A 12,747-nucleotide genomic window follows, 5' to 3' on the forward strand; every position below is an offset into this window, starting at 1 on the left:
AAGAAAAGGAAGAAAAAGAAGAAAAAGAAGAAGAAGAATAGAAAAGAATAATAATCATCATCGCAAACAACAATATTCAAGTAATCATTATAAATATAAGATCAAGAAGAGAAACGAGAAAGAAAAAATAAGGAGTAGAGGAGACGATGGAGAAAGTGCTAGATTATTTTAGATGAGTTTTAAATAGTATTGAACGGTGAAGTATGAAAAATATTATATAGTATTAGAAGTATAATTAACTATTGGGAGTTGCAATAACGATAAAAGTAGTAAATTGAGAACTGTAATAGTTTAGTGATGAATGTCTAAGATAACGTTAAATGAAACACAGCCCCTATATAAGCATATGAACAGACCACCCACCCCTCTGTTCTATCAATAATTCTTCACACATTAGCTTCTATTGTTCAAGCTGTGGCAACAGTAGAAGATATCATTATATAGAAGAGATTACTATCTTTACCTATAGATTACATCCATATCTATAACGTATGTTAATCATCCAATTTATTTGAAATTCAGCATCTAGAAAATTATTAATTATGGAAATAATTTTGGTAAGAGATGTAATAATTATTAGTAAGAATAGAGATAATGATTCTCTAAATACCCTCTGGAGTATAGTAGTTGATGCATTGAACGTAGTTTTGGGAATTAATATCAAGATAAATTATTAATCAGTATTAACAAATGTGGATCTCCTTAGTTTGAAATAATTGCCTCATGTATAATCATAAATAGCAGTGGAAAGATTCATTTATAGAACAGAAAGCCAGCTCATGAAAAATGCCAAGGTATATCTACTGTGAAATGTATTAATACGAATTTCCTATTATTGTAGTGAAGGGCACCTTAGTCATCAAATCCTGAAATGATTTAATTTACCTTTATTTTTTGAAGGTCGGTCATCCTCTCGACTGTGTGGACCCTCTTGGATCCTCCCTCGTCGATAGAGATCTTGATCCTCCCGTCCGATGACCAGACATTCCTATGCCCATGACGGTCGGCCGCAGCGTTGAGGATCTTGAGACGCTCCGCAGTCAGATCCTCGCGAATGGTGACGCCGGAACCCTTCAGCTTCCTCTTAGCGTCGAAGATCATCTTCCTGGTCCGGTAGCTGCAGAGTCGTACTATGATGGGTCGGTCCTTGGGTTTAGCTTGCCCTTGTTGAGGTGGTTGACGCCTTCCAACGCGATGCGAGCGGTTTACATCCGCCAGAGTCACGGGCACGTTCAGCTTCTTGTTGAAGACATCGAGTGCCAGCAGGTCCGTGTCTTCTTTGTCGCTCTCCGGGATCCCAAAAATACGTATAGAATGTCGGCGCCCATATTGCTCGAGGTCGTCGACCTTCAGGTGACAAGACACCTCAAGCTCACGAATTCTATCGTGCAGCTGTTTATTCTCCTCCTTCGATGCCTGAAGTTCCTCAAAGATAGACTTCACTGCCATTGATACAGCACAATGGACAGACTCTTCGATTTGCTGTCGAATAATTCGGAGGGTCTCTTCAGACAGTGATCCAGAAATGGCTGGCCCTGGCTTCGGAGCATTGACCTCATTCCTTGGTGTGCCTCTGTTCGGTCGAACCATCGTGTACCGTTAGGTGGATTTACACTTTCACAGGCGAGAAGGTAGACTGAAGAATAAGGAATGTTTTTTCAAAATAAAATAAAAAGAGTGTGAGTTAATCAAAAATATAATTTCACTATTGAATTAAGCTCGAGAAACTGAATAACTAGATGTATATTTTGAAGTGAATTGAACTGTATAACCCTACGAAATATCTGTTAGAAGACGGAGCCGAACTGACACACGTTTACTCACTCGACATAACCAAGAGAGGGAGAGAGAGTATAATATAAATTTGCTTCTGCTATTTAGAGAATGCTACCCAAACCGTTTGCATTATGTTCTTATAAACACAAGTTAGAATAAGAATGGGCTTAGCCATCTTTTATGTCAATTGACAAATGGTAGAAGATCTGTTCATATATGTCCTTTCTGTTTTCACCGGTTTACATCAAATAAGAGAACTAATATTGATGGCAAGTTAAATTTACAAAAACACATTGAAATTTGTAGCAAATTTGGTAAACAGAAAGTCAGTCTTCCAAAGCCTGGTAAGAATATTCTTGAGTTTACAAACTATACATTAAAAAAAAAACTGTAAGTATATAATATATGCAGATTTTGTGTCTTTTATAATACCAATAAATAATGAAGAAGAAGAGGAAGAAGAAGAACAAGTCAGAGATAGCTCAGGTGAGGGTGAGTCACAGAGATCGAGGTCTTATACTGAAAAACACGCCAGACATATCGCTTGCAGCTATGCTTTTGTTGATCTGAATGAGAATAGAGAGATTTGTATAGGTCCATATTTGTATAGAGCAAACTTTGTAGGTGAAAATATTATTGGAAAATTTTTGGAACATACTACTAATATTGGTGATGAACTCTACAAGGATTTGATTATAGAAATTCCCATGTTCAACTTAAAAGAAGAAGAACAATCTATGTTTGATAATGTGCAAACATGCAGATTTTGTCAAGAACCATTTACACCTGCCGCCAATATTAAGGTGAGGGATCACAATCATGCTACTGGACGTTTTGAAAAAGCTGCTCATGCAACATGTAACCTTAACGCTAAGAAACCTACTTTCATTCCTTGTGTATTCCATAATTCTAGAGGGTATGATAGTCATTTTGTAATACAAGCTTTAGCTTTCAATAAATTGAGATGTATTGCAAATAGCAGTGAAAAATTTTTAACAATCAGTTTAAGTCACATTAGATTCATAGACAGTTTACAATTTTTAAATACTTCATTGGAAACTTTAGTGAAGAATCTAGCTGATTGTGATGACTATAAAGCAAAATCTAAACAACTGTGTTCAATTTTCAAGGATCAGTCACAACAGAAACTCTTTTTAAGAGGAGGGGTATATCCATATTCTTATATTGCTGGACCCCATAAATTCAATGGAAACTGGTTACCATCTATAGAACATTTTTATAACAGTCTAACTGAGAAAGCTTTAGATGAAGTTGATTATAAACATGCGCAAGAGGTTTGGAGGGTTTGTTCTATAGAAACTTTTGGTGATTATCATGACAATTATCTTTTGAGAGACGTCCTCTGCTTATCAGATGTATTTGAAGATTTAAGATTCACCTTCTATAAAAATTACAGTCTTGATGTCGCTCAATTTTTATCATTAGCTCATTACTAATTTCAGGCTATGCTATATAAAACTAAAGTTGAATTAGAATTATTAACTGATCCATGTATGCACCTTCTCTTTGAATCATCAATAAGAGATGGTTTATCTGTTATTCCAAACACATATGCAGAAGCCAACAACCCCTACATGGATAATGAATATGATAGTGGAAAACCTTCATCCTATTGTTGCCACCTCATTGCGAACAACTTGTACGGTTTCTGTATGACAAATTATCTGCCATATGGTGGTTTCAGGTGGTTGACGAAGACAGAAGTATCTTCCTCCAATGTATTTAACATTCCAGATGATGCTAAAACAGGCTATGTCCTAGATGTGGATTTAAATTATCCCTCTCATCTTCATGATAAACACAACGATTACCCTCTTGCCTCAATAAAAGGTTTACCACCTGTAGAGCTATTTTCCAAATATCAAGGAACCAACAATCAATGCACACAGAGAGTGTCAACCAAGCTTCTAGACACACTGGATTGTAGGAAGAGTTATATATTACATTACCAAAATTTGAAACTATATTTGACACCAGGAATGGAATTAACAAAAATTCATTGTATTATTGCTTTTAGCCAATCTGCTTGGTTGAAAGAATATATTGACCTCAACACAAAACATTGTCAGGAGTGTAAAAACGTATTTGAATCAACACAGTACAAGAATCTTACAAACTTGATTTATGGGGAATTAATTGAACATGCTAGAAATAGATTGAATATGAGATTGATTACTGATGAGAAGCGATTAGAAAGAGTATTATCACACCCAAATATAAAGCGGTGGAATATGTTTAATGCAAATGTGATTGGAATGGAGTTGAAAAAGTCTGATATTGTATTGAACCGACCAATTTATTATGGGTTTACAGTTCTAGATTTGAGCAAACTAGTTATGTATGACTTTCATTATAATAAGATTCTCCAAATGTATGATTACCAAAGGGTGAAAATACTAATGTCTGACACAGATTCTTTTCTTTATCATATAGAAACAGATGATTTTCACAAGGATATGAAAAATAATTCACATTTATTTGATATGAGTGGATACCCTCCCACCCACAAATGTTATAGTTTAACCAATTACAGGAAACTCGGTGTCATGAAGGATGAAATGTGTTCACTATTAATAAGAAAACTCTCAGGTTTGAGACCAAAGGTTTATTCTTTCTTATATGTGAATAAATCAAATGAAATTGCTAATAAGAATACAGCTAAAGGCATGTCACATTATATAATTGATAATAATTTGAAATTTGAAATATATAAGGATTGTCTATTCAATAGGAAGATTCATTATGAATCATCCAACATATTACGTTCATATCAGCATAATGTTTTTGAGATTAGGATATCGAAAATAGCTGTTTTCCCACTTGATGACAAATGCTTTATTCTACCCAATAATATCAATTCACTAGCCTGGGGACATAATCAGATTGAACATTATATTAGACTTGAAAAAGAATTGAATGTAGCTGGAGAAGATAATGATGGAAATGATACAGAAGAAGTGTTGGTACAGTAAATACCAATGCAGTGAACTGGATAACCTCAACCATATTTATTGTGATTTAAATGTGTATAGAAGAAGCATAGATAATATGATTGAGACTTTAGTATCCATCTGCTAGTTGAATAGAGAACAGGATAAAATTGGCAATGTATGAGAGCAGTTGGCAAATGAGTTGCATAGACCTGTCCATAAAAACTTTATGAAAAGGAGTTATATTCTAAAAGAGCTTAATGACATGTTACAGGCAGACCTTATAGGAATTGGGGATTTTGTTAAAATGGATTCAAACTATAAATATATTTTAACAGTTATAAATGCATTTACAAAGTTTGCATATGCTGTGCCACTAAAGACAAAAACAGCTCGTGAATTGAGTGATGCTTTAAGACTGACATTTAAGAGAAATCTCGGCATCAAGCTATTTTGTACAGACAATGGGAAGGAATTTTATAATTCTCAAGTAAAGGCTCTATTACATCATTGAGATACATCACTATAGTGTCTATTCCAATTCTCATGCAGCATTTATTGAACATCTCAACAGAACTCTAAAGTCGCGCATATATCATTATTTCACTGCAACTGGCAATTATAAATGGGAATCTTGGTTAGACAAGATTGTTGATCAATATAATAATTCATTTCATTCAACTATCAAAATGAAACTAGCTGAAGTAACAATGAAACATGAGAAACAAATCATTGCTGAATTGAATAAAAAACACTTAAGAAAGAGTAATAAACCTATTCATCCCAAATTCAGGTTAGGTGATATAGTGAGGATTTCTAAATAAAAAAACTCTTTGAAAAAGCCTATGAAATGAATTGGAGTTTAGAATTATTTGTAATAGTTCGAGTTCATGCTATAATACCACCAACATATTCATTAAAAGATCTGTCTGGCGAAAATATTATTGGAAGGTTTTATGAACAAGAATTACAAAGAATAGACTCAGAACGTTGTCAAAAATCCACTTTAATTAAATAAAAATTAATATTTTACAGGAGCATGCTTTCGTGTGTGCTCACACATCATCAGCTGTAAGTTACAGAAAAGTTACAGGAAGTAGAAAGATTCCAACTTAACAAGAACAAAAGCAAGAGCTACTTGATCATTCTGACTAATTATCATTCCTATTTTTTATTTATGATTCTAATTTTAAATCTAATTTATATTCTTAATTCTAACAAAATTATTGGAAATTATATGATTTCGGCCTACTTTTTATGGAAAACTTTTTACTTATTATAAAACTAACAAAAAGAAAAAGAAAAAAGAAAAAAAAAACAAAAAGAAAAAAGCAAGAGCCACTTGATCATTGTAATTGATTGTTTATTCTAATTTTCTTAATTCCAACTAATTATTTGAAATTACATGAATATTTCATATGAAAAAAAAAATTCAGAGTGGAAATTTGTAATAAAATGAAGAAATTGTGAAATATCATCATCACTGTTGGAAATACTTATCAAGAATCCTAGAAAACCACTGAAATTGGGTTAACAACCTAGTCTAATTTTTTTTTTCTTAAATGATCGATAAACTAATTTTTTTCCCAACATGTTTAGATTTGGTTTGGTTTTATTCTAGATGGTCTTGAACTAACCTACTTATATTACAGGGGAATATGTTAATATGATCATTAAGGCTTTTTATTGAACTGTTTTTTTCTATTTTTTGAATTTCTACTGTTTCTAAAATATTCAATAGCCTGCTTTTAGGACAAAAGTGCAGTATGTCAGTATTGTTTTTTGGGTCAAAACTGTGACCATTCTCTAATAGATGGTCTGCAAAATTTGAATTAATATTACTCGTTTTCCAGGCTGTGGTATGCTCTGCAATTCTTGTGTTGAAGGATCTCCCAGTCTGGCCCACATAACAGGCATTACATTCAGCTTAGTTCAGTTTGTATACTCCACTTTTTTCCTGATCTGCTATGGGGTCCTTGGAGGAGTTCATCAATTGATTAAGAACTGGAGTTGACTTAAAGGCAACTTGCAGTCCTTCTCTCTTGATTGCATTCCCCACTTGTTGGAAAATTCTTCCAATGTAGGGTAGGGTGATCCAGCTGCCTGTCTGATTCCTGTCCTCTTGAGAATACACTAATCTGGTGGCTTCCTTCTGTTTTTTCCTGTTGAGAATGTTCCAAATAACTTCCGATTTGTAGCTGTTGTTCCTTGCAATTTCTAAGATGGTTCCAAGTTCTTTGTTGTAGTTTTCTGTAGACATTGGAATTCTGATCAGTCTGTTTAGAAGAGAGTGGAATGCAGCTAAGTTATGTTGATGTGGATGTGAAGAGTTCATGGGTATTATGGAGTCTGTGGTTGTAGGTTTCCTATGGATGTTGAAGTGGTGTTTTCGATCTTGTGTGATTATGGTGAGGTCAAGATAATTCAACCGATGATTTTCTTCTACCTCTTTTGTGAATTTTAAGTTCTCGCGTGGATTATTGAGCTCCTTGAAGAAAGTATCCAGTTGTCTAGTTGAGCCTTCCCAAAGGCAAAGAATATCATCAACATATCTGTACCAATATTTGATGTTTTTCTGGAATTTAGATGTTTCCATGAGTCTCAAAATTGTCCATGAATATTTCGGCAAGGAGTGGTGAGAGGGGTGATCCCATTGCTAGGCCCTCTTTCTGAATGTAGAATTTACTATTGAATTTAAAGAAATTCTGCCGTGTGCACAATTCAAGCAAGGTTTTTAGTTCTTCTTCACAGTCTTGGAGCATTGTAGTTTTGTCAATGATGTCATTAGCAAGTTGAAGACTCTCCTGTATGGGTACACTTGTGAATAGGTTGGAGACATCAAACGAAACTAACCTGCAATTAGTAGGCACTTCAAAGTTGTTTAGTTTTCCCACCAATTCAATTGAGTTTTTTACACTGAATTGAGGAGTGAATGAAGTATATTTTCTGAATAAAGTATTGATCTTGTAGGCTAGTTTATGTGCAGGAGCATCTATTGAAGAAACAACTGGTCTAATGGGGATTCCTTCCTTGTGCAGTTTTGGTAATCCAAAGAGTCTGGGAGATAGTGGATTCATCTGTACTACAAACCTTTTTTCTTTTTCTGAAAGTAAACTTTTTATTCCTTTAACTTTCTTCTTCAAGTTCGAATTGCTTTTTGAAGTTGGATCTTTATTTGTCATGTGAAAATTGTTCTCCTGAATGAAGTTTTCATTTTTGTTTACATAAGGATTATGTCCATGATTACAGTGGTGCTTCCTTTGTCAGCCTTTGTGACTATTAAATCATTTTTTATCACATTTTCTTTAACCGTTTTTAATGATTTAGCGAGAATGGAATTCAACTTGTCTTTGTACTTAGCTTCTAAATTCTTCCCAGGTCCTTCTATAAGTATTGAGGCCAATCTATTGCTCAACAACTTGTTTTTGTTTATGTCTGTACTTTTGTCCAAATTTGCTGCTAAAAGTAGAACATCTCTCTTATGTAATTTTTCCCTAGCTATTTTATTTCCCATTCCTAGGAGGGAGAACTCTTGATTATTAAACTCTGTATTTGATAGATTTTTCAATCGGTTTGCAAATTTGAAATTAGAAGTTTCATTTAAGGGGCTGTTTCTGATTTTCTTTTCTTTAGCTGTTTCCAAATTTCTCAATTTGTTTTCTAGTTTTTTCTATTTTTTCCCTCAAACTCTTTTCACAAATGTCTCTCACCTTTGAATATAGAAAATCCCATTTTGTTGAATGCAATTTATTAGTGAGTTGCACATGAGGTTCAAATAGGTAGAAACCTAAGCTATCTCTAACCTGCGTGGTGAGAGCGGGTTGTATATAACCTAAGACTGATTGAAAAAGCTTTAGTAGGTTAAGAACCATGCTATCGAGCAGAACTTCAACATCATCATCGCACGACTCTCTTTCATCATCCTTACTTGAAACTGTGAAGGAAGAAGAGGAGGACCAGAAGGACTAAATTAGTTTATCATCTCGCTATACTGGTGACTCATCATTGGGGTTCAAGATGGGAGGAAATTGTCATTCAAAACCATCAAGGAAAGTGGAATATGAAGGATGTGCAGTGCGACTTGGACAAGGAGGAGGAGGGAGAGCAGTTGATGGAGGAGGGATCGGATGCTGAGGGAGGAGATGATGGGGATTGCAGCACATTCAAACAGGCTAGAATTGATGACACATTCGCTGTTGTTGAGTTTCATGGATTCAAAGATGAGAATAATCAATTCATATTAAAGGAATTTGCAATGATTGATCCTGAAGATACTTATGTTATATTACATTTCAAACCACCATTTCCAAAATCACAGCTACCATGGAGAACCTATCGAGATGTGTGTTGGTTGGAGTTTTATCATCACAAGATAAAATGGGAATTAGGTGTAATCGATTATTCTGATGATCTAATAAAAGCTTGTCTCAAAAACTATGATAGGGTATATAAACAAAGGGTGGATATAAAGCGGAATTTCTAAAGAAATTCCACAATAATGTTGAAACAATACCTGATAATTTTGAAAGGCCTAGGCTAATTATAGAAAGTTCTCTGATTGCTGGACTCATGATGTTTGCAAAATTCATAATAGTATTGTTGATGGTAGATAGCCTATGCTTTATTCAGCGCTGAACATTATTTGTCATTGATGTTGTCCAAGGCAGAGAAAGTATTTGGTCAAAGAGTGGATTACTTATGTGAAGCAGAGCGAATGAAAAGTATGAAGATGTGTCCATTTTATACTAAGGAAAAGAAACGCAAATATGCGAGACAAGGATTATACTACAATGGGCAAGAGGTAATATGTGTATGGTGTGGATATCAATTATACATGCTCAAGGCGAGAATATGCAATCTTACAAGTGATGTTGCTAATCCAGTAGATTTTTCAGTTCTTGTACCACTCATATAAAAGCTCTGCTACAAACAGAATCCATTCCAGTGTGCGGTTATGAACAGATCTGATCAGTGTTGTAATGGATCCCAACTGTTGGTTGTATGCTGATATAGAATTGGAATCGAAATTACGTGATTACATAGACTGGTTTGATTTATGTGGAGAGGCTATTGCAAAAGCAAAATGTGGAAATCGTGATGTTATGAATGCTAAACAATTAAAATTATTTTTTCTAAACACAGTGAATGTTTGTGATATAAATGATTTCCTATGTTATTACAGACCCATAGAATTGAATGTTCAAAAACTAATCCAAATTGAAAGTGTGATGAAGTGTTGCACAATATAAGTTCATCTAACAAGGGGATCCTTAGGGTCATTGACATTTGCAAACATGTTCAATCATGTCTGACCTTGGGATGGAACAAAGAAGAATGGTAACAGTGATGGTGAACTGCAAACTGGTTTAAACATGAAAACCTTGATGAGTGGACGGGGGAAAACAGTGTGATACCGCATACAATAGTGAAGTGGCTTTCATTCCCAGTTTAAGAACAGTTGAGTGCAGAGACATGCTATTCTACTCCTACATGATGTGGCAGCAGCAGCAGTTCAATTTGACTAAATTCAATGAGACATCAATATATACAATTTATTCTATGACAGGTTTATAGGTTTGTATTTGTGGGATGAATGAGGGATGGTTGTCATGTGATCGATCTAGTGGCTGGACAGTTTCAGTCATTTGCTCCATTAGATATTTTCTTAGTCAGGATGAAGCTACAGAATTTCAGCTCTTGATGGACCTGATAAGTAGATGAGATTTAAGACTTCAGATGGACTTTTTTGCTCGAAATCCCCTTCCTCCTCTCCCCCTCGTCCATCTCGCCCCCCTTCCCCCCGCCCACAGGGTGGGGGGTGTTCTAAAAATAGATTTCCCCCCCTCACTCGCTCTCTCTCTCTCCCTTTCCTTCTTCTTCTCCCTCTCCCACTCCCTCTCTCTCCTATCTTATCTTATCTAATCTAATCTTATCTTATCTAATCTAATCTAATCTTCCCCTCCCCCAGTGAGGACGAGGGGGATGAAGAAGGAGAGAATGATCTCTCTCTCTCTCTCAGTGAGGGAAAAAATAATTCCCCTTTGAGGGAAAAATTCTCTACTGACAGATTAAAGTGAATCCATTCTCAAATTCTCTACTGTCAAATTAAAGTGAATCCATATTACTACATCTATGCTGTCAAATTAAAGTGAATCCATATCTTTACATCTATGCTGTCAAATTAAAGTGAATGCATATTTCTACATCTAATGCTTAATAATAATAATGATTTGCTTTCCACCTGACAGTTAAGAAAACTCAATCAATTTATATTGAATTTTCATGTGCTGTACAAACCACAGGCGTTATTGTTTAAGTGTTTCTCCGAGAATATCTATAGTAAATTTAGAATGAGCTAGCATATCCAAAAATAGGTATAGATATCCTCAGACCTATTTCACTTGGAAGTCATACTCAAGCTCTATTGATGTCTGACATATCTCAACAGAGAGAGGTCAATGATCTAAGTTGATCTTTCACATTTTTTATCTGCAATGTCATACAAGCATTTCCAAAGTTCGTCAGAATTTGTAACAATAGTTGACAAATCATTTGCACTACAATAATGTAGAAGACCGCTGTCTAGTATATCAAGCAATTCGAAAATCTCAGATAAAATTGGAAAGTGTACATTTTCTGTTTTTCTTAACGCTAAATCAACATCATTGCCTTGGAATCCTGTTGAAAATTTAATATTCTTTGCAATTGAATCAAATTCATTAAATGAAATTGACATCAAGAGCCGAGTTAATTTTTTGAATTTTGCGAAGCTTAAACACTGCATGTCCTTCATTGCTATGAACTATAATTGATAAGGCACGAGGTGCACTTAGCTGTAACAGATGTCTGTGAGGGGGCGTATCTCGCTTCTAAAAAAATTAATTGCAGCTCGCGTGCTAACAGCAAAATGAGGTGGGCGTAACTTTTTCGATACCTGCTTGCTCAATCAAGTCTAGACTGAAACTTAACCAAAATGCACAAGGAAATATCTGAATGAAAAATTTGTTTTCAACATAGAAAAAGTTTATTTACACATTTCACTACAACAATACATAATTTCATCTTCAATTCTAATTAGCTTATCTATAGACAAATTATGAGGACGGTGATAACACAAATAGTCTCTTATGTCATTTAAATTAACCGTGCTTAGAAAAATGTCTTTCAATTGTTTCGCCAAACTATAATTTTCACGAGATGATTTCTCAATAGCAATTTTGCATTCATCATACCAATCAATACAGTTTTTCAACCTCACTTCCAACTCATTGTCGGCAGCTAACCACTTTGTCGGATCCATGTTGTTGAGCGAATGAAGAAAACTATGTGTAGGCAGGTACTATTATAGAGTAATTAAGCGGCCTTTCTTCATTAATTGTCGACAGACAACATGTACGTGCTTTATGAAGTCTCAATGCATGCATGCAATAAACACACTGAATCTCTTTTCCATTGTAGAAGAATCCATAACGAGCAAAGTTTCTTTTCTGTGAATTCATGTACATCGGCACCATTTTCATACTTTGCATTCGATTGTTTTTGCACAAGAAATTATTTGTTTGATACATATTTTTAAACAACAAAGAATTATAATGTTGAGCACTGAACAAAGAACACCGCCCATCTGGTCTATTTTTATGAATGTTACACACAGCATAACACCATGAACTAGTGAAAAAGCTGAAATCGGGTTTTGGAAAATCCTCAGGTATACATTGAACATTAGTATGTAATCTTCTTGAAAACTTTGCTTTCTCAGTTCCTTTTGTGAGAATTTTCTCATAACCTGCAAGGTAATCACGTATTAATGAGTCACTGTATTCTGAATCTCCATCTTCCCATTTTATTTTATGATAGTGACGTTCTAACCATGTTACATTGTTATACAATTTTCAACTCAATTCTGTCTTTGCAAATGGTGATTTGAAATGGAATACAATATAATTATTAAACTGATCAATTATGGCAAGTTCTTTCACAATAATTTGATTACAATCTTGTTTAAACCAGTGAAGATCAA

This window comes from Nilaparvata lugens, chromosome X (genome assembly GCF_014356525.2).
Source record: "Nilaparvata lugens isolate BPH chromosome X, ASM1435652v1, whole genome shotgun sequence".
Taxonomy (NCBI): domain Eukaryota; kingdom Metazoa; phylum Arthropoda; class Insecta; order Hemiptera; family Delphacidae; genus Nilaparvata; species Nilaparvata lugens.